The 22,290-nt window shown below is 40.9% G+C and overlaps 1 pseudogene; it reads left to right on the forward strand.

Annotated features, from left to right (window-relative positions):
* The window catches only part of LOC133454436 (uncharacterized), a 41,219-nt pseudogene that overhangs the window by 13,284 nt on the left and 5,645 nt on the right, over positions 1 to 22,290 (forward strand).

A 22,290-nucleotide genomic window follows, 5' to 3' on the forward strand; every position in this document is an offset into this window, starting at 1 on the left:
CATTTTTTTTAATCATTTATAAGTCAGCCGATAATCTGCTGTCTAATTGTTGTCGCAGAAACACTGTGAGCCAAAGGTCGCAGGTCGAAGTGAACGCTGAGATCTACGGGGAACTGTCTACCAACCTATTCAAGCTAGACAAGGTTTGTTTGGTTTGTTCACTGATGATATATGCAGTATACTCAGTACTCGAGTTGAGGGGGGATGGCATCCCCCCTTGAATTAAAAACGGTCAAAATCATCCCCCCCTGTAAAACTGCCATCCCCCCTTTCCATCCCTTATGTCATTTCATCAATGAATGTGGAATTACTGCTATTTCAACATTTAGAGTCATCACCAGAAAAATAACACCAGAAAAATAACTTATTTGACAATTTTCACCTGTTTCAAGTGCATTTTCACTTGAAATAAGTAGAAAAATCTGCCAGTGGGACAAGATTTATATTCTTATTACAAGCAAAGAAACCTTGTTCCACTGGCAGATGTTTCAACTTATTTCAAGTGAAAATCTACTTGAAACAGGTGAAAATTGTTGTTTTTTCCAGTGATGACTCTTGTTTTAAGTGTAATGAGATTTTTATTTTACTAAAATGAAACATTTTAACTAGAAATAGGACAAATATTCTTGTTAAGATTTTGAGTTTTTGCAGTGATCCATTTTACTTATCCTGTGAAGGACAGAGTCATATTGATAAGTTCAGAAAACTGTTTTTTATTGTTGTGTTTTTGATGTATTTGATGTAAGCCCAGTGGATATTTAAAGCTTACAGAAGGCTGCATTTAACTGCTGCTATGTCATTCCTGTAGTATTTATGCAGGTGTTTTGGTCAGTGCTATTATTTGTAATATATTATATTATTTGTAATCAGCACAAATTATCTGTCCCCATATGATAAAATCCCCCATCCCCCCTGATTTTTTTTTACAATTCGAATACTGAGTATACTTAATGACTAACTCTCAAATTTTGTGTGTAGAAGTTGAACTTGATAAAGAAAACCATTCTGAGAAGCTTTTAGAGACCAAAATGAGCAAAATGACCATTCCAGAGGGTTTATTTCTTATTAATGACTCAAGTGAAGAAAGATTTTTCTGAAAACCTGTGTTTTACAGTGTTTGAGTGTTTGAGGTGGCGGATCAGCCAGAGATACCATTGACCACAAGAGAAACTCTACTTTCATGTTTATATAATAGATATAAACCCACAGCAAACAGCAGGTTAATTTAGCGTTGCATGGAAGATGAAAACACAGGGAAGGGGCCGTCTGTCAGAAAGTTTTTCACGCTGTCACTTCATTTTCTCAATAAAGTAATCTAATCTGATTTAAAAAGACTAAGCATAATGGCACAACTTTGTATGCTGAGCACGTGGTCCGCCGTTTTGAAGAAAGACCTATCCTAAAGATCTGCTGGATGCAAATCGAAACCACCCTTTTTTGGCTTCCTTAAAAAGTCAACTGGTACCTTCAGCGGTCAGATCATCTCCATCTAACCTTATCCTCTGCATCTTCCTCTCTCACGCCAACTAATGTCCTCTGTCGCTGCATCCATAAATCTCTCTGGTCCTCCTCTACGCCTCACTCCTCCTCACTTCATCATCCTTCCCCCAAACCTCATTATTCTAACCTCTGCATCTTCCTGTCTTTCCTCAGTAACCTATACAACATGGCTGGTCTCATCACCTTTCATTTTTGCTGATACTATTTTATCACCCATCGTCCCTGACACTGTTCTTCCTCCGTTCCAACCTGTGTGCACATGCGCCTTTACCTCTCTTCCACACTCTCCGTTGGTCTGGATCATTGACTATTAAGTACTTAAAATGCTCCACCTTCTTCATCTCTGCTCCCTGTAGCTTCATCGGCCCACTCGGGTTCCGCTCATCCACACACACACCCTGTCTTGTTGCAGCTGACCGTCATTCCTCTCCTTTACAGTGCATACCTCCACCTCTAGATTTCCTTCCAACTGCTCTTTGCTCTCACTGGAGATCACAATGTCATCTGGAAACATCATAGTTCATGGAGATTCCTGTCTGATTTCATCTGTCAGCCCTTCAATCACCACAGCAAACAAGAATGGGGGCTCAGATCCGATCCTTGATGCATTCCCACGTCCACCTTCAACTCTTCTGTCACACCTACAGCACACTAACCCACTGTCTTATAGCTCCCATACATGTACTGTAACGATCTAACGTACTTATCTGCTTCCTCGTACAGTACCACAGCTCCTCCCACTGCATGCTGTCATGTTAGGCTTTTTCAAGGTCTACAAAGACACAAAGCTGTTCCCTCTGACCTTCTCTTTACTTCACAGCACATTTTGCATTTGCTGTACGCTTTTTTTTGGCATGTAACAATACTCCTGTTGACAAATGTTCACTTCTGCCCTATTTAGCTTCCAGGACTTCCCCATAACTTTATTGTGTGGGTCTTCACCTTTATTACTCTGCAGCTGGCAAGCCATTCAGATAAATTCAGCAATCTGTTCACGTTATTGAATCGCAGTGTAACATTTTGTCATCTTTGAAGTACCGGTAGTTAAACTTGATTTTTTTTTCACTTTTGTGCACATTTTTGTTTTGTTTTGTTGAAAAGAACTTGACTTAGACACAATTGTAGGGATAGTCCTCTGGCATTGGCGTAAAAAACTTTTTTTCCAGAGGTTTGTTCAAAGGTCCGTTTGAAGGCTCCTGTGCTTTTACCTCCTTGTGAGTTTTACTTTCTGAAGTCTTTTATTCTCACCTCTTTTCAACACAAAATGATGCCCTTAGTCAAACTAACTGTATTCACCAGTTTCCAGTATTTATGCTGAGTTAAGCTAACCATCTGTAGTTTGATATTTAACACGTGTTCAGCAACAGCATTTATGTAAATGTGATCATTTTGTCTTTGTTTTCAACTTAGATTCAAAGAAACCTCCGCAAGCTTCTTGAGGAGACCTAAAAAGCAGAATGGCGTCCATTTGTCTGTCCATACAGGAGCTTTGCTCTTTATTAGTGATGCTGTGTGAGCTCCGCCGAACAGCAGTGACCAACATTTGGCAGCTCCGTTGCCAAAACATACAAACATGGACGGCTCACACGGAAAAAACGGTCTAAAGAGCTTTCAGAGCATTTGTTGTGTGCAATAATAGCATTTCTCTGCTTTCCACTCAGGACCTATTTTTTAAATGTTATTTTTATGCCTGATTTTCAACAAAGCTGTGCTTAAGCTGTATGGTAGTGTTAGCGAAGCAACTACGGATATCAAAGAGCTCTTATTTTGAATTTCACAGTAGTGGGATTTTTATAAAGTGGTCTAAAGGTTCAAAGGTCCAATTTCAGTGTTTTCTAACATTTCTTAAGAGGTCAAATAGTAGGGTTCTAATGTTTATGTGAGCAATGCTATGCAAATAAATAATATTTATGTAATGTTACTCAGCTGGGGATATTTGAACAGTAGCTAAGGTTTTTCTTACGGGATGATATCTATAAGTGGAAATTAACTTAGCAATTGGTAAATAATTGTGATTTACACCTTGTTTCTATTTGCAACGGTCAGGCCGTATGGAGTACAGTACACGCCCCCTGCGCCGTCCTGCACAAGAAAGTACAATTCTTAGGGCTTTTGGTTTTTTTTATGTGTTGTTTACATCATCTTTAAAAACCGACCCATATATGACATCTGCAATGTAGAAGAGCTTAGCCGCCCTAAATGTACTTTCTGAAGCATTCTTGGAGGTCAGTAAAGGTTTAGGCGCGATTAGCTCAGGTTTAGGACGTAAACGCCACCCGTCTGCTGAGACGGCGCATACAAATGCAAGAATCCAGCTGGTGTCTTGATTTATTTCCACCTATGAATCACACCTTAAACCATCCGAATCCATGCCGTTTTTTACTGCTTGCATGTCCACAGGTCGCATCCGATCTGCGCTGCATGGGAGGAGAAAATTCGGACTTAGGTCACTTGAACCATTCTGTGCAAATGTGGCCTTCTTCTGTATTTTGTGCCCACACTTGTAGCTTAAAAAACTGAAGTAAGTTTGTCTTTTAAAAGCCAGCATAGCATTTATGCACCAGCTGAAGATTTCCAACGCACGTGGGGTAAATAACGTTCCAAAAAACACTGTTTCGCAGCTACGTCAGAGATACCGCCGGTTCCCATAGACTGCACCGTGGACGATGGGCGTATCATTAAAATGCAGAAACAAGTAGAAACAAGGTGTTAATGCATGAGTGCAGTTTAGTGAAAGCATCTGGGAATAGTTTATAATGAGATAAAATCACAATGTATATTTATTCTGGATGTTTTACTAAAAGATTAAATATCATCTGTCGATCAAATGTTAATTTTCTAACCATAAAAATGACATTTATTGAATTTAGAAAATACTTAACACCTATCAAGCATGTTCTACTTTAACTGAAATTTAATTGTAACGTCTAAGAGGGGTTTTCTGCAAGAATTTATGGTTTACATTTTGATCACAAACTGTGTGCCTTCTCACTCCTGTAATGGTTGCATTCCAGTCCTGAAATAAACGGCTGTTGTACAGGATCTGCTGAACTTTGGGTCAATAAGTATTCTTTCTTACTGGACACACCAGGTTACATAAGACTGATCAGGTGCTCAGGTGACACACCTGCAAACCACAGTAAAATAAACACAAACAACAGGTGTAAGCTGATCGCAGGATTCTTTGGTTGAACACTCACTGGCAGTTGTGGCAGAAAGACTCAGTTTACTACGGTGTGTGTTACGCCCACAGACTGCAAGCTGACTCATAGGGGGACATATTTTAGAAAATAATTTATTCTGAAAGAATAAATAAAAAACGGAAATGTGAGTCGGCTGATCGTCAATGGCTTTTACTGGTCCCGGTGTTAACTGCCAACTGAACTTATTTGGACCAATACAAATGACAATATAAACAATAACAATATAATATATTTATCAGTTGAGTCAGGCAAACGTTACATCCGACTCCGATTGACAGTTGTAACATTAATTTGACCACAACCACTCATCGTAACCGGCAAGCTGGTGCCAACTCGTCCCGGTTTAGGAAACCAAACACGCGCAAATACCGCTGACAAAATACACGTTATAATGCGACAGTACACTAAATAAAAAGCTAACAATATTGACAAACTGTAGTAATGCATATGTAACATTTACCCACCTGAAAAAATAAATAAAAACGGAAATGTGAGTCGACTGATCGTCAGTGGCTTTTACTGGTCCCAGTGTTAACTGCCAACTGAAGAATTCAGCGCAACTCACAGCTTATATACATCCTGCCTTTTATAGTCAAAAGAAATAAGAAATGCTTAAAATTTAATGGGCGGTGTCTGTAAATATGCAATATAAGAGTTAGATATAAAATAATATATTTAGGTGAGCAGGCAATTATATATATATATATATATATATATATATATATATATATATATATATATATATATATATATATAAATATCCTATGTGCCACATGTGCAACAATACTGTGTGTGCATATATATTCAATTCTATATAGTGTCTATTACAACACAACTTGTCTAGGATTTTTACAGAGACCTAGAACATGATCCCTGAGCTATTATTACATAAACAATGGCAGGTAAAAACTCCCCTAGTGGGAGAAAAACTTTAAACCAAACAGTGGCAAGAAAAATTCCCCTTTATGAGGGAAGAAACCTTGATCAGGACCTGGATCATAAGGGGGGACCCTCCTGCTGAAGACCAGCTGTGCAGAGAAAAGGTGGATCACCCCATTAACACAAAAAGTTTAGGGAACGTTTGTTTATGCAGAGCTGCCAACTTTCACTCTTTCGCCGTTCGACACACGCTTTTGCACATTTTCACGCGAACTCGCCACACATCCAATTTCTAACGCCAAAAATATCTGATCATGAGATGCGTTTGTTCCTTTTTAAACGCCCCGACGGTAGATGGCGCTGATGAGCGCCACTGAATCCTATGCGTCACAGTCTTTGTCACCCCGAAGTTAACGTGATATAGACAAGTTTTTGAGCCGTTTCCGCTCTACTTCCTGAAGTCCTCCCGTCGATGCCAGCCACTTCCGTTCTGGTGGACTAGTTCTGTATTCCTAGCTAGCACTGGCGTTGTGCCGAGTGCCGACATAGCACTGACAAAGAGCAACTACATGGATATTTCAAAGAAGAAAAGTGGTTCGGGAACGATGTGTGCAGTGGTTGGTTGTAAGAACTCGAGAAAGCACCTGAACGAGTGGTTAGATAGAGAGTGCTGCGACCACAAACCAGCTACGAAGAGGCAATGTCCATGCGCTCCGTTGTTTACTTTTTTCACAAGCCTGATACCGACTCGGAATCAAGGACCTGGCTGAAGGCATTGAATCTAAAAAAAAACACCCCCCCATTTTTGTCTGTTCGCATCACTTTGTTGACAAAAAACCAACATAGGATAATCCTTTCCCTGAGTTGTGGTTGGGTTATAATCGCTCTCCCCTGCCAAAGAGGCGTAAACTCACCCGGCGGACCGCTGCCTCCCCCCGGAGAAACAAACAATTGAATCTGAGGGTAAGTTCACCTACTTTAGCTATGAAGCTGACAATACCGTTAATTATGAAGAAATTGTCACCACCCACGACTCTCTATATCAAACCATTCAAAAGTTATTGCAGAAAGTAGGAACTATCAGATTTCGACCAATGAGAAGAAGGGGCGAGGCTAATTTGCACCAATTATGTTCAAGGACTCAAAACCATGTCCGATGACACCACCCACATTTCTTTATCACAACCCGTTCAAAAGTTATGGCAGAAAGTAGGGACTATCAAATATGGACCAATCAGATGAAGGGGGGGGGCGCGCTTTTTGGCGTCTATCGTCTCCACGGTAACGCTTTTGACTGAGAAAAGTAATGCCCATCGTCGCAGGATCTAGATGCACATTTTGATGTATAACACACCTGGGTGCACGTTACGGTTCGGGGCGAAGAAGCGGCCGAAGAAATGGCATAAATTGCGCCAAAATTACACGATTTCCTGTTCGGTTTCGGCCATGGCGCCAAGAGACTTTTCTTTAAGGTGCGACATGATACAGGTGTGCACCGATTTTCGTGCAGGTATGTAAAACCGTATTGTAAGGCTTGAGGCACAAGGTTTTCTAGGGGGCGCTGTTGAGCCATTAGGCCACGCCCATTAATGCAAACTATTAAATATCAAATTTTTCGCCAGGCCAGGCTTGTGTGCAAAATTTGGTGACTTTTGGGGCACGTTTAGGGGGGAAAAAAGGCCCTCATTTCGACGGAAGAAAAACGAGGAAAATAAAAACGAGGAAAAAAATAGAAACAAGAACATTTCCAACAGATACAATAGGGCCTTCGCAATGTAGGTGCTCAGGCCCTATAATAACGACAATCATATGCTGTAACAATGCACCTTTCAATGTCTACCTCATACTGCTGCACCTTTCACTTTTTTTATTGTAGGCTATATATGTTAATAAGAGCTGTCATTTGTCTATTTACTGTACAGTGAGCGAAAATAACCAAGTCAAATTCCCAGTCTTGTTTGCCCTGTCTTGGCCAATAAACCTGATTCTGATTCTGATTCTGGATGCTGTCCTGTCCCTTTTTTTTTTAGTTTGGAGACACGTTGTTCACATAAAATTCTAAATATAACCATTTTCTAATCATAGTACATGGTTCATAGTATTCTTTTTTTTTATATCTTTTTATTTCACAATAATTTTCACAATTCACATTTTCACAGGCATGATTTCTATTATACCCACATTCCTACCCTCCCCATAATTACCCTAGGGAAAAAAAAAAAAAAAAAAAACATACATTAAGGGAGAACAAAATTAAGTAAATATAAAAAAAAAATATATATATAATGGCAGCAACAGCGATATCAAACTATATATATATATATATATATATATACATACAAACATACATACATATAAGGCACAAGTTCGAAAATAAAGATACTCATTGGTCTCCTTTGGAAAAATTATCCAGTTTTGAGAATAATGGGAACCAAAATTATTGAAAAATATGAGCACGGTTGTAAAGTTAATTTTTCCAATGGTAAAAAAACTGAAATTTGATTAAAAAAAAAACTTGAAAGTTGGAGGGGAATCATCTTTCCAAAGTAAAAGTATGCATTTCTTAGCGAAGTATGTGATCATAATTAATATCCTGCTTTTTTTCCGGTCTAACTGAAGATCCAGTGTGTCATTTAATAAATACAAATTGGAGCTTAACTCAAAATTAATTTCTAATACTGATTGTGTGAAGGAATGAATTGATTTCCAGAAACTTATTAAAAGATCACATTCCCAAAACATATGTACAAATGTTCCATCGATTCTTTTACATCTTGGACATTTTAAAGAGATATCATTTGAAATGTTGTGCATTTTAATTGGAGTTAAATAAAGTTTGTGAATAAATTTAAAATTAGCCTCTTTAATTTTATTACATATTACATATTCATAGTATTCTATACATTTTTTAAAAAGGAAAGAAAAAAAAAGACATGTGATTTATAGTTGAAAACAGTGCTGTGGCGTGGCCCCCGCCCCCTCCGGGTGGCGGTCCAATCGCCGGGCCGCCTCCGCGGCTCGTCTGCCTGTCAACCCGCGTACAGCCCCCCCGCATGACGTAACGCCCAGCCTGAAAGTGCAATGGCGATATTGGACAATAACAGCCATCGCGTTCGGGGACCACATCTGTATTATGTGGCAAACGTTGAAGAAAACACCTCCAACCGGCTTCAGATCCGCATATAATAACGGCAAGGCGCACGGGCGTCAACCTGCGACGTGGAAAGGTGACTTCACAGCCTCCGCGTGCGATGACAGTTTAGACTAAACGCTGGTAAGTACCAACTCGTAGTATTTATGAAATGCTTTTCCAGTTAAAGGTCTCTACCAGGCGGCCAGGCTCCAGATGTGGAAGGGGCGTGGCGGCGTGCAGCTGGCACCACTACTGACTGGAGGATGCTGATAGCTTAGCAACAGCAGATGGAGGATGGAAGGATGCAGCAGAGACAATGGATGTCGTTACTGGGTAGACCGAGCTGAGCCAGAGCATGAGATCCGGGTTGTTCCCAGTGAAGAGTGAGAGGAGCCATGGATGCATGCGTGGAAATGTAAACAAAGGGTGTGGGCCTCTCAGCTGGCCTGTGATGCTCTGTCACACGCACAGAGGATGAGGATGAGGTTTTACGCACATCACATAGACACAACTGAAGGCCCACCAGTGATCGATTATCACCTGCACGGGGCTTCTAAACTGCTGCCTTTGTTTACTCTCTGCCTTTCCCTGCTGGAGATTTGATAACTAACCCAAAGGTGCTTTAACTTTTTACACATTTTTGCAAATGTAGACATCATTTCCTGAAGTCACCTTGCATAAGCGCAACTACTCCAGACCGAACAGGGGCAGCATATCACATGTAAGGGCACACGTGTGTGTATATATATATATATATATATATATATATATATATATATATATATTAGGGCTGTTCGATTTTGCCCAAAAATAAAATCTCGATTGTTTTTCTCTCAAAATCCGATTTTCGATTACGATTACGATTATTTTGTGAATTGACAAAAGGCAAAGAAATGATTTCAAATATGCTGTTTTTTTATTGAACATTTGCCCCATTGGGCTTTAAGTGCAAACTTTGCTCTTATTAAACCAAAAATGAATGAATAAAGTGCAAAACTCTGTAAAATAAGTTGAAAAAAAGTTTTAAAAAATATAATAAAATATAAAGTTTTATCTCTGAAAAAAAAAAATCAGGAAATCAGCACTTGCAAACATACAGTAAGTTATATTTCCAATTAAATAAAACAAGACATTTTCTAATTAAACTAAACTGGGTCTTTGCATGCTAAATAATAATGCAACCCATGAAGGAGGTAGAGGTGTGTAATGTCAGTCATTACATTTGCTATTCACATTTGCAAGTTTTTTGCAAGGAACACGAGCCGGTCTACCGCATCTGGCTTGAGGGATGCCCGGTGGCATGTTACAACGCCCCCTCCTACACTAAAGAGCCTCTCCGATGGGGCACTTGTCGCAGGTATTGAGAGGTATTTCCATCAATCATTAATATGGTATCAATCATTAATATGTGTGCAGACAAGGTAAAAAAAAATTAAAAAAAACAAAAAAAAAGTGAAAAATCGATTTCACGTTTTAACATCGTTCTAATTACATAATCGCGATTACGATTTAAAATCGATTAATCGAACAGCCCTAATATATATATATATATATATATATATATATATATATATATATATATATATATATATATATATATATATATATATATATATAATCCGAAACAATATAAGTACCCCCTCAAAGCATTTACATGTTTTAAGAAGGTTCTATTAGCCATCAACCCTTGATGAACTGATCATCAGCAGGTGTTTTGGCTTTTTTTTTTATTTTACTTATTTTTTTGCTTATCAGATGTGTGTTAACACCAACAGGGAATGATGTAAGCAATGGTCTTAAAGCATCAACTGTTGCTATACAGCAGTGGTCCTCAACCTTTTTTCAGTGATGTACCCCCTGTGAAATATTTTTTCAGCCAAGTACCCCCTAACCAGCGCAAAGCACTTTTGGTTGTAAAAAAAAAGACCTAAAACAGAGCACTGTGCCATCAGTAACTGATTTATTAAACATAAAAATATTGCTGCTACGCTTCAACCACGACTCCATCGTTGGTCCAAGTGATTGACAGGTGAAGCCAGGTGGCATTTGACAGGTTAGGTGGAACCATCCTGGTGTGGGGGAAACTCTGCGGTTTTAGGATAATAAGTTGAATAGCCTACTCCTGAAGATGAAATTAATTTTATGAATTTAGACTTATATTTTCCTCAATTATTTATGAAATATTTATTTTTAAAGGATTTTTGCATGGATGCTACTTTTTAAATATATGTATATTTTAAAATCTCACTTACCCCCTGTAGTGCCTTCACGTACCCCCAGGGGTACGCGTACCCCCATTTGAGGACCACTGCTTTACATCACAAATTTTTGTTGCAATCTCTTGAGACGCTGCCCTCATGTGGTCAGAGGTGGTATTGGTACATAGAGCGGTTTAAAAAATATTAGTCATCTGCTTTAAAGGGGACCTATTATGAAAAACACGTTTTCTCTTGCTTTAACATATATAAAGTGGTCTCCCCTCAGCCTGCCAACTCAGAGAAGGAGGAAAGCAACCAAATTCTGCAGTGTCTGTACAGCCGCCCGGATGAGCCATCCAGTGTGATGTGGCTTCTATGAGCCATTCAGATTCTGGTCCCGTCGTTACATAATGGCGGGCGCGATTTACATAGGTTGGCCTCCGATGCGTGAAACCACGCCCACAACTAACTCCGTCGGCCGGAGCTTCCGCCATTTTTTCGTAGCGGTGTATCGCGTCATTCAGGCAGCCAATCAGCACAGTGCCTCATTATTTGAATTTGAATTTGAATTGAGTTTATTTACAAATAATTAAAAAACACAATTTTATCATAGCTATTATCATAGCCCTGCCCACTCAGAATCCCGCATAGAGAATGAGGTTAGAGAATGGGATGATAAAGACATGGCTCAGAGGCTGAATTTCTAATTTATTTAGCAAAAACAATCAAAAGCTTGTTTTTAAAACATTCAAGGCCTGTTTAAAATAGGTATTAGATGCCATAATAGGTTCCCTTTGATTATGGTTCCTGATGCCACCATCAGAAGCAGATGTGGCCCTCGGTTCTCAACGGTGCATGTCCAGGTTTTGACGTGTGTCGTCCTTCTCAGGTGTGACGTGTGAACAGACAGCATGGCCGCACAGGAACCGTCCCCCCCTTCATCCATGGAGAGCAATAAACCTGGCTTTCCAAAGAAGATCCTGGGCAACAAGCTGGAGGACAAACATCTGTGCAACTGCTGCCACAATATTCTGAGGCGGCCCATTCAGGCCCAGTGTGGACATCGCTTCTGTTCCTACTGCTTTAACAGGACTGTGAGGTAGGAATGCAACCGGCTAAGAGAAGATTTCTAGAGGGACAAAGTTGTCAGGTCTTTAAAAGAAAGAGTTAAAAAAAGAAAAATTAAGCAATTTATTTAGTAAAACGTGTGATATGTCCCTCTTCATCTTGATTTAAAACAGAATAAACTCCTCAGCTGAGGTTAAGAACGAATGTACCGGCGAATCCATTCACAGCCAAGTCCACCAGTACAGGATGTACTGAGCCAATCACAACGGTTTCAGTCAATAATCAAAACAACCAACCACTGCACACCATTTTGGACACCTTTAGTTGATACTAGTCCCGTTGTCGCTGTGTCTACATCACACTTTTAATTTCCTTGATCGAGCAAGTCCATCCAACGGCGTTCAGAGGCGGTGTCTTCTGTGTCCGTCGATACCTCTCCCTGGAATTCAAAGGCGAATCCTGAAGACTAATAGTCAGGATGGCCGACTAGACAACTCAAGAGCAAATCTACTTGGTTAATTTCACTTTATTTATACATGTTGTTTCATTGCAGTAATGGACCCCAGAAATGCAACGCATGCATCAAAGAAGATATTTTCGAAGAACCTACATCAATTTTAAAACAAGGATGTGTAAGTATAGATATGTTTTCATCCCTTCATGAAATAAACTATTAGAGAATTTGAGACAAAACATTCTCAGGATATTTGCAGCCAAAATGTGAGTCATAGAGCTTGTTCTGACCACAGATTAATTTAATTCATGAATCTATTCCAATCATTTATCAAACTACGTTCAAAGAATGTGAGGATTTCACCCAATGCAGCATACTGTGCTATGACCGGAATCTTGAAGAAATCCCTGTGTCCCTGCGTTTCAAGTGTCTTCTGATTGGTAGGTTGCTTTGAAACAAAACTAAAACACATCTGAAGTCCAACTGTTTCCTGAAGAGACGTGTTTTCCAAAAGGTTGTTGCTTTGAACCAGCACAGTTGGGACGACTGCTTCTCCAGATGTTTGATTTGACTGTGGCAGCTGGAAATTCACTGCGACTCCTGATCTCTTATAACCGGCGGGACCGCCCCTGGTACTATTTGCATATTCGTTTTTAAATGCTGGTAGATTTGCAACCAAATCAGATAAAGCAATAATTCTTTTTGCATTTGAAACAGGAGGAGCTGGACTCTCATATCACGCCATCAGTGTCAGGAGCGCCGTTTCTGCCCACAGTGCATGCAACAAAAACGCTATAATCCATACTGTGGAAACTGAACAGCTCTGACACGATGTTCATAGCACTTTCTGCGTTGGAATGTACATCATCACGTTGTGGGCGGGAATCATTGTGTTATTATTTTTTGTGTGTTGCTGCAGGCAAAAACAGGAAGTGTACAATTTTGAGGGATGCAACTATGACATTTCTATGTAAAAACAAACCCCGAAAAGTTTTTTTTTTAATGTTTATTGCACCTTTTTTTGTAATTTATATGGACTTTTTATACAGATAATGAATAAAAATGCTTCAACAAATGACATTACAGCGTGCAAAAAAGATTTGCTGCGACGGAAGTTGGAATGTGATGCGTAAATATGACAGTTGTGACGGATGATAAGTTTACTTTTAAACTTATTCACATTGAAATAATTTATCAACATTATCAATAAAATCAAATCTTATAAATGTAATAAATTGAAAACCTAACAAAAACATCAGAAAAGAAACGCCCTACACAAGAAATAAGTACGTAAAGTAATATAAAAGAGCTATTTCTTTGTTAATTTGTTTGTTTTAACACCACAAACACTGCTTGTTACCAGGGACGTGCAGAGACCTTTGGAGGGGCAGGTGCTGAAATCTAAAAAGGGACACAGGGAACACGACTTCTAACACTTTCCGACAATAAGTTGGTTACATTTGTTACTTTGTTACATTACAATACAAAACACTGTTGTGTTTTGTATTGTATTACCTGCTCTGAACTTCTTAAACCTTATCCACGACAAATACCCCGTATTATAATAACAAACTAATAGTGAAACTAATGGAAAAATACAAAACTATAATAAGTCTGGATACCCACTAATCAAAACTAAAGTAATGATGGACAAACATTACAGATCTGAATCAACATAAATAACTGGTACATGTGCTGCCTGCTGTGCTCTTTGTTATCCAGCTGGTGATGGATCCACGGCCTTTAGCACCTCTCTCCACTCCTCTTCGCTCTCTCTCCACCTCCTCTCCGTAAGAGGCATGTCTGTACAATTAAATATCCTGATAAATAAAATAAAAATCTGATGCACACGAAACATGCGCCCGTGCATGCACGCACGCACACATACAAACACGCAGCCAAGTGGGGGCTTGCAACTTAAATTAAAAATATTTTAAATTAAAATCATTTGATCTCTAAAACGGTGGGCAAAAAGACATAGAGAGACGAGCAGCTGCATTTCTAGCCCTCTCTCTGTCAGCGAGCGGCTAATGGCTACTAATTATTAACAGCAATATACAGCACATGTCGCATAGTTGCAAAGCATTGTTGAAAGGCAAAGTGAAATTCGTCAAGTGCCTTAGCCTGGATCATGGTTCTGCGCTACACCAACGCAGAGCACACGCCGTTGCCGTGACGCCGTCATGAACCCTTCGGACTTCTGTGTCACTCCTTTTCGCCGCGGTGCAATACCCCCCCAGAGCGCTAGGGGGGTGCGATCTTTTCCTGAATGGTTCATCCGACTTTTCCGGTCACAGTGAATCAAAGAGATAAGGACAACTATTGTGCAAAAAACCAAAACAAAAAAAAATCACACACACACGAAGAGAAGAGCGCTGAAAGTTCACGACTGCTTCACGAACCGGAACCGGAAATGTGTTGCTACCAAGTGAACCAATCACAGCCCTCTCGGTCTGCATTGGGTCTGCGACCTCTTGACACGTAGTTACAATTTTTGGAAGGTACGCGTCAGGCACAGTGTGGCGTGCGCCGTGGGGTGCTCATTGCGGCGCAACCTACGGCGCACGCTCGGTGTCGATTTAACGCAGAACCATAATCCAGTCTTTACAACAACAACACACACAAGTAATGTGCACATAATGCTACTGCTGCAGACCATACCCAGAAGTGAAAATATATCCTCCGTTGAAGTGTCAATCTCCTGCAGACCTGCAAAGTGCAGGGCAGGGCACGTGATGAGGGCCTGCCAGGTTCATGTCAGGGAGGGGGATGTTCATCATATCATTTTATTTAGCTGAATTATTATTAATTGTTAGATGATATTGCTGAATGAATGGCACGATAGGTCCACACTTGAAAATGGAAATCTTTTTTTTAAAGGTCTTTGAAAAACAAAAAAAGGCCTTTGACAGAAGGGCATTTTGGGCATCTGAGCAAAGGGGGCGGGTCCTTGAGCACCCTCCGCCCCCCCCCCCTCTGCACGTGCATGCTCATTACCTGTCTGTTGCTCATCATGGCCTACGGTTGCTGAGCAGTTGTCGTGAAATGTTTGAAACCAGCATGGGTAAATTTAGCAAATGTAGTCCCCTGCACTGACGAGGTGCTGCCGTCCAGACAAAGGCCTCCTCAGTGAAGGCTTTGCTTATTTCAGCAAGAAATGTATCACGGTAGCATGGTTCCCGCTGACAAACACAGAAAAAACAGGACCCGTCAGGTCCATGTGTGTAACGGAGCCAGACGTCAAGTCAGACGTTCGAGCAAGAATGGGAGGATGTTTCACGTTTCCCCGACTACAGCAGGTGGTCTCTGTCATTGAAAGATCAAAAATACGTCGATGCTACAGCATTTGTTGTTGTTTTTGTTTGATTTTTGATCAAATACGGGTTTTAATTGGATTCCCATGTTGCCTTTGTGTCTTTCAGGCTTTTCCTGACAACGCAGTCCGGAGGGAAGTTGAAAGTTTATCTGCCGATTGTATCAATGAAGGTTGTACTTGGAAAGGCACGATCAAAGAGTACGAGGTGAGCCTAACTGTTGAGTTTTTGTTGGGTTTTCTGTACTTGTTGCGAGTGCTAGCGTCTTTTTAAAGATTAAGGCAGCCAATGCCCGACTCATGACAGATTTGATTTTTTTCACTCTACAAACGCCACGATATAAAAGAAGATTAGAGTTAAGAGTAAACCAGCTGCCTGTTTATGGTGCATTAACCCACTTGAACCGTGTTGTGTGTTTAACAAGACGGGACTGTACAGCGATGCACTGGCCTGGTATTCTGAGGGTGGCTTTATCAATAAAGCTAATGATCAGCCTGATCAATCAAGTGATTACCAGTTAAATGGGATCTTCGTTCATCTCTGCTCCAATAAAACGCCACTGGATCTATTGAGCGTCTCAAGCCTCTTTTAGGATGGTTTCCATTGTCTTTGTGGTCAGAAACGCTGGAATCTTCCTTTTTAATCCTCTCTTAAATAGTCCTGAAATAAAGTCAAAGCTTGTGGCTGCAGTGTAAATCCTAACAAATATGCAGGTGAACATGAGAGATTAAAATATAAATGGCAGAGATCTGCATGTAGATTTCAGCTCATAAAGATGTCTCCAGTCTTAAGCTGCGTCTTCATGTCACCGGCAGCTGAATGTAGAAAGCTGTGGATGTGGGAGCGCAGCCTCTGTGTTTATAAATAACTATAAATTTGGGAGCTGGTTTACGCCTGGTTCTGATTTATGCATTTTTCCCTCTGGACCGCTCAAGGGCTCCTTGTTCCTGTTGTGTCTGATCATAGCTGTTTATGACTCACACTTTATGTTTAGATTCACCATCCCTGCCGCAGACCGATTTAGAAATCTTTCCTTGACGGCGTTGGATCAGAACCTCGGCGTCTACAGCGCTTCAAGTGTTTGCACAGATTTACGCTGAAATGCACTAAGCTCAGGGGAACGTTCCTCTCTCCACAGCTGAACCACGAGGGGAAGTGCGAGTTCATGATCATCTCCTGCCCTTCCTGCAAGGAACGAATCCGCTTCAATGAACAGGAGCGTCACAACGAGCGTGAGTGCCCAGAGAGAACGCTCAACTGCAAGTACTGCAAGGAGCCGTTTCACTTCAAAAACATCAAGGTCAGAAACCATTTACCCAGACCGGAGGCGCTCGGCCCGGCTCTCGCCTGCCGGGGGTCCGCACAGCTGATCACAGCAGCTGGCTGTGTGGTGTTAAAAGATGCACTATTTCTTCTTTCAGGCACATGACGAGATCTGCCCCAAGTACCCTATGATCTGCGAAGGCTGCGCCAAGAAGAAAATACCCAGAGAAAAGGTAAATCTGGAGAAGACACAGCCAGCCTTGTTGCAAAACTTCAGTACTTCAGTATTTATTCACGTCATAGAAGCCCCACCTAACTTCATTTAAATTGGATTCAGCTCCAGGAATTGGTCATGTGGTTCCAAAACCTTGATTCTTTTACTTTTCAACCATTCTGACCGTTCTGAATCGCTGTAGAATCGCTCAGAGCCAGCGACTTATGAGCTCCCTGACAGAGGCTCATGGATATTTTTGTATTTTTTTGAGCATTGCACATTGATGGCCTCGAACGTTCTCCATTTGTGAGTAATATTTCTCACTGTTCTTTTAGAAATACTTAAACTCTTTTCACATTGATGCGCGGCAACAGTTGTTTCTCTAAGACCATTGCTTCTGTCTTTCCTCCGTGGCATTGTGTTACCACACGCATGATCGCTCCAGACGGACCAGTAAAATGCTTTACAGAGGTCTGCAGACCTGCTGATAATCCATCCATAGAGGTCCGGCAGCTCGCCCTCAGCAGGGGTACTTGGCATTGCCCACATGATTTTTCTTCTTTTCTTTTTGGCTTCTTAATTTGTGTCACAATAAATATCGTGACGGTGGGAAGAAATTAATAGTGCGATGATGGTGTGATTTTTTTATTTTGGGTTGAAATGAAAACATTGGATTAAAACAGGGGCTCTAACGTTGTAGACTGTCATAGTTGGAAATATCTGCTGGAAACTTGTTGTCAAATGTCCAGAAGGTTGTTAGAAAACAGATGTTTGAAAACTAAATGTCTTTATTTTTTTTTAGTATGTGGACCACATTAAATTCTGCAGCAAGTTCCGAACTCCGTGTCGCTTTCATGTCGTTGGATGTGACATGTCTGTAAGTAACCTGCTTGTCTCCTCAGTAACTTTAAATAAGTAAGTTTAAGCAAGTTTAAATGGTGTATTTGGGCACCAGTTTTGAGTTTGTGAAAAACATCATCAAGTAAAAGCACTTATTTAATTACCACTTAAAGAGAGAGTATTTTAAAGAATTATGCTATTATGCTGTGTAAGTTTTTCCTTTATCTTACCTTATTTTGTATATTTATAAGATATGCCACAATGGGATGGGCCTCTACGGTCATGTGATCGGTTTCCAGTCATGTTGTACCAGTATGTAGTACGTACTGTATGCAGAGTACAAAGTATGCAGTTGGTTACTAGTTTTGCTCATCTTCAAGGAAGCATTCGTTCACTTTATTTTTTCGCAAATCAAGTGACCAATCAGAGCAGACAGAGCCTTTAGGAGACGGGCCCCTTAAAGAAACGGCGCCTAAAATGAAGCGTTGTAGCCAGATTATGACATAGGAAATACCAGGCGTTTCTTGAATGTAAATGCATTTACAGTACTAAACCTGCTCATTAAAAAATAAAATCCCTAAACGAGCTTAATACAGCTCTTTTATCCCAGATTCAGTCTGTTTGCTTATTGATATAAATTCAAGGATTTTACTACAAATGAGGGTTTTATGTTTAACATGTTTCTCTGTGAAAGATCATCACCGTTTGAGATGTCCATGTAATCCGCCAGCATCCTCTGGTCACATCTGTGAATACTGGTAGCCGACATAAACAAATTCCTTCAGAACCAAAGGTTTCATGGCAGATGTGACGGAGCAGCCGTGTTGATGTCTGCGCTTTGATTTGTGTGACTCATTGGTGTATTACAGTCCATAGATACTGGGAAAGTGTTTGCAGAGCTGCCGGGACTCTTATATAAATCTAATATCAAGTGCCCCGACACTCAGACCAGTAAATCACATGCAGCCTTCATAAAGCTGTTTAGATCAGGTTCTCATGTTGTTTCAGCCTCATTGATTTCTGATGGCTCCTTTTTTCGTAGGTGGAGAAGGAGAAAATCCATGACCACGAGCGCGCCTTTGCATACGAGCACCTCAACCTGCTGCTGCACTACATCATGGGCATGAAAGTGAGCATGGAGGGCCTGCAGCCCCAGGGACTGGAGACGGCTGGACACAAACTGCTGGAACTGCAAAAATCCCTCAGGGAACTCGAGGCCAGAGTCTCCCAGCTCAGCACCACCTCCTCAGGGCCTCCCGTGCAGGGAGCAGCCGCCTCTTCCTCCTCATCCTCCAGCTCCGGACCCTCCGGTCCTCCTGTGTCAGCTCCCCTCCCTCCGCCTCCCACCCTTCCGCCGACTCTCTCTGTGTCTACCTCCTTCACACCCCTGCCCAGCTCGGTGGGTGCGGCGCTGGAGCTGCAGCTCCACAGCGAGAAGACCAAGGTGGTGGAGCTGGGCCGCAGGTGCACAGAACTGGAGGTTAAAAGCGGCACGTTTGAGAATGTGGTGTGCGTCCTGAACAGGGAGGTGGAGAGGTTTGCCACCACCATGGAGGCGAGCAACCGGCAGCACAAACTGGATCAAGATAAGATTGAGGCTTTGAGCAACAAGGTACGACATCGAACAATCGCCTCTCCTGACCTCTGAATCCATCTGTGGAATATGTCGCCTGTTGTTACATACCGTGTTGGGGTAGTTACTCAAAAAAAGTAATCCATTACATATTACTAGTTACTTTTTTTAAAAGTAATCCCTTACACTACTTAGTTACTGGTTGCTGAAAGTAACTAGTTACATTACTAGTTACATTACTTTTCGATTACTCCACAATATCACCATAACTAGATTGCCAATGAACAAGATATACAAAACTGTTTCAGAAAATTAGAATATTGTAATTTTCTGTAATGCTATTACAAAAATGTCATACATTCTGGATTCATTACAAATCAACTGAAATATTGCAAGTCTTTTATTATTTTAATATTGCTGATCATGGCTTACAGCTTAAGAAAACTCAAATATCCTATCTCAAAAAATTAGAATATTCTGGGAATCTTAATCTTAAACTCTAAACCATAATCAGCAATATTAAAATAATAAAAGGCTTCTAATATTTCAGTTGATTTGTAATAAATCCAGAATGTATGACATTTTTGTTTTTTTAATTGCATTACAGAAAATAAAGAACTTTATCACAATATTCAAAATTTCTGAGACAGTCCTGTAGTTGGAACCTTATTACTGCAGTGCCCAGATCAGCACAAATGTGTATTCATAAAGTCCCGTAAAATCGCGTAAAATCCCGTAAGATCACGTAAAATCCCCTAAAATCACGTAAAATCACTTTAAAGGCTGATTTATGGTTCCGCGTTACACCTATGCTGTAGGCTCTGCGTTGATTTAACAACGACCATAATTCAGGCTTCAGTCAGACAAGTGTTGCGCAACGCGTGAAGACGCATGAAAGGCAAGTTTGATTTTCTTTTCTGTTTTCCCGTTCTACATGTAGCTGAAAAGCTTAAAGTAACTAAAGTAACGTAATGTTTTTTGTCTTAGAGTAACTATAATGTGATTACCCAAATTACAACTGTAACGCGGTACATTACTGCGTTACTGGCAAATGTAATCTTGTTACAGTAACGCGTTACTTTGTACCGCGTTACACCATCAGGTTCAAGTAATGTTGCTGGACCAATGTCGGCCCGAACCAACTGAAGCAGTCGATCCAGACCGGTTGAATCTGAAGATTAACACTTTTGGGTCTCCACTTCTTTTACTATTTTTAAATATTCAATAGAACAAGTGTGTGGTTGATTTAATCTTCAGGTGCGGCAGCTGGAGAGGACCGTGGGACTGAAGGACCTCACAGTGGCCGAGATGGAAGGCCGTCTGAGGGAAATGTCTGCCACCACCTTTGACGGTGTCTTCATCTGGAGGATCTCGGACTTCGCCAAGAAGAGACAGGATGCCATTGCAGGTCGAGCTCCTGCCATGTTCTCACCAGGTAGGATCGTAGAAGAGCTGTCCAAGATACCAGCAGAAGGGTCAATAAACAGCAGCAGAACCTACCATTTTCATGGACCCAGGACCCCCTTCCCCCGAGAAAGAAGTGAACTTCTGCTACACAAGCTCCATTATCTGTAAACAGCTAACCTTCCCTTTTATTCACAGCCTTTTATACCAGCAAGTACGGCTATAAGATGTGTTTACGGATCTATCTGAACGGAGATGGGACGGGCCGCGGCACCCACCTGTCCCTGTTCTTTGTGGTGATGAGAGGACTGAGTGACGCTCTGCTCAAGTGGCCCTTCAACCAAAAGGTAACAGATGTTGACAAACAACAACAGGCTACCAAGAACAGATCCTGGAGACTTGTTAGTACTCGTGACAAGTCACATTATCATTAGAATAAGTGATTATGTTCCCGAAACCACTCTTCAGAAACACCTGCGCTTGCACAGAAGAGTTTGTCCAGTTCTTCTTTATGCTCCATTTATGGTTCTCCATCAAATCGATGCAAAGGTGAACGATGTTGCCTCAACACTGTCGTTTGCCCTTTCCCGTGAAGTCCTGCGAACCAATCCACCGCCTAAACATTAGGGGTGGGTTAAAAATATCGATATATCGATATTTTATCGATATGCATGTGTAGGAACGATTATCGATACAAAAATCCAAATATCGATTTAAAAAAAAAATATATATACATATATTTTTTTATTTATTTTTTTTTTAATCCCGATTTTTTTTCCCCCATTTTATCACCCAGTGCTCCTACCTAAGTCAGTCCTGGGCATTGCTCCATCTACCAACCCCGGGAGGCCCTACACTGAGCTCAAGTCTCCTCCTTACTTGAGGAGTGAGCAGGCTGCTTCTTTTCACCAGGCAGGGTGGGGTTTCTCTGGGCGGACGTGGCGCGTGGAAGGATCATGTTATTCCCTTATTGTAACCAGAATATCGATATCGTATCGTATCGGAAATCGTATCGTCTTGGGACCTAGTGTATCGGAATCGTATCGTATCGGGAGGTCAGTGATGATACACAGCTCTACTAAACATTAGTGTGGGCGTTGAGTTTTGTAGTGATTTGTCGTGAAATTACACAAAAGTCAAGGGAGGGCGTTGTCGGAGCAGTTGGACGTCATTGCTCTTACACCTCAATCCATTTCTGTTTACTCTGATGTCAAACGTCCAACTCCAACAAGGAGGGAAAAACCGTA

Source organism: Cololabis saira, chromosome 11, assembly GCF_033807715.1.
Source record: "Cololabis saira isolate AMF1-May2022 chromosome 11, fColSai1.1, whole genome shotgun sequence".
NCBI lineage: Eukaryota > Metazoa > Chordata > Actinopteri > Beloniformes > Belonidae > Cololabis > Cololabis saira.